This window comes from Pinus tabuliformis, chromosome X (genome assembly GCF_031772625.1).
Source record: "Pinus tabuliformis cultivar Carrire ecotype Pingquan chromosome X, CPIR1, whole genome shotgun sequence".
Classification (NCBI taxonomy): Eukaryota; Viridiplantae; Streptophyta; class Pinopsida; order Pinales; family Pinaceae; genus Pinus; species Pinus tabuliformis.
Window position 1 is genome coordinate 557,452,142 of NC_142308.1, and position 1,903 is coordinate 557,454,044.

The following is a 1,903-nucleotide window of genomic DNA, read 5'->3' on the forward strand; positions in this document are numbered from 1 at the left end:
GTCCAAATGAGGGGAAATGATCTCCTTTATATAGCCTTCAAGTGGGGTTCGAATGGGTGCCATTTAGGGGCCCAACCAACCTAAGAAATTTGGAAGCAAATTTTAAAAATTCAAATTTCCATTTATTTTTCAAGAAGAAAATACTGACCATGGCTACCATATTTTTCAACATTTGTAGTTTTTTTGTATTGATTTTGAGCACAGGTGGATCTAGTGTAAAAATTGTGAAACCTGTTCGGCCGATTGATCAGGGTGGCAGGTTGGCGTGAGGCAGGAGAATGTAGTCTCCTTCAAGTTGGAGCTTGAGAACACTTCACGGTGGCAGAGTGGTGCTAGGGAAGGTTGGAACTTGCATAGCACGTTGGAGCGTCCTTCTGGTTGCAGCTGGTAAACATGGTGTTGGAGTATCCTTCAAGTTGGAGCTTGTAAACTAGGGCATGGGAGTGTCCTTCTGGTTGCAGTTGGAAAACAAGGTGTTGGAGCGCCCTGCAGGTTAGCGTCCATTAGTTGGAGCTGAAAATATTGATGTACATTTTATTAAAGACAAATATTAAGAAATGTTCGATGGTTTTTGTCTCGAAGGGGTTTCCACCTAACAATCTTGTGTTTACTGTCTTCAGTATTATGCATTGTTGAATGGTGTTGTTTACTATTGATTTATGTTTCACTTAATGATAATGTTAATTAATGCTGTGTGAAATTAAAAATATTTAAATATATTAATTGAAGAGAAACACTGATTCACCCCACTCCGTGTTTCGAACAATTGGTATTAGAGTAGGTTCCTTCAGTTGCAGCGTAACAACTAGAAGGCAGATCCCAGGTGAATTAAGATGGGCAGGTGAAGAAAGCAAGCTGCCAAGCATTCAAAGCAATGTCTAGTTCAACTAGACCTTGAAAAAGCAAATGGATATTAGAAATAGCTTCTTGCTGAAGATTAGCAAGAAGTCTACAAGAAGAGAGCCTATTTAATTACACTTTAAAGACCCTTTCAAGATCAAGAGCGGAATTAATCAAGCTACTTGGATTCCTTCTGGTAGAAACTCTTGCAAAAGATGAACCAAGTGGAGTTGTCACTTGAACAGGAATCTAACTCTAAAATCCAAAATGCAAACCCAAATTGTTAGTCGTAATCTGGGTCAAAGAAGACTTATCCTCGACAACGACGCCCAAAAATGTTAACCATGAAATTGCACATGCAAAAAATTAGGAGAATTCCTCAACCCCACAAGGTGTGTTTTTTGTGGCAACGCTCAGAGAAGGGGTTGTCACCTATTCCGAACTCTCTCCGTTTAAGCTCTCTCCTAACTAAGTTAAGGGGGGTGGTTCCTATGGAAGATATCTAAAGGAAAACTTGTTAGAGATAACAATTTCTTGTTAAAAATCTGGAAGTTCTATGCAAAAAATTGAATGTACTTTGTAGAAACTGAATGGAACTAAATGTACTTTGCAGAAAGCTTAATACTTTGCAGAAAACTGAATGTACTTTGTAGAAAACTTAATGTTCTATGTTGTTGCAATTACTTAGAATGCAAATTTCTTCAAAACCTTTTAAAATTAAGGATCATATGAAGACAACCAAGCACAAATATAAGGCACTGAGAGTTAGGTCCAATGAGCAGGGAAAACCCCCCAAGGGGAAAACCCAAATGATTCTTCTTCTATTAGATTTCTTCAATTGTTCAACAAAGTATAGGGAGAGAGAATGAGAATGAATAAAGTCACCAATGTCTGATCAACTTGAAGCTAAAGTGCTCTTACCCTTTGCTTGAAGATTTCCTTCTCTTGATCAAATCTTGTCCTGCCTCCAATTCTTTCCTTGCTCTCTCACTTCTCTTGCACACACTCAACACTAGCTCTCCTTCTTCACAATGAACATGCTACTCTCAATGCTCACTTGATC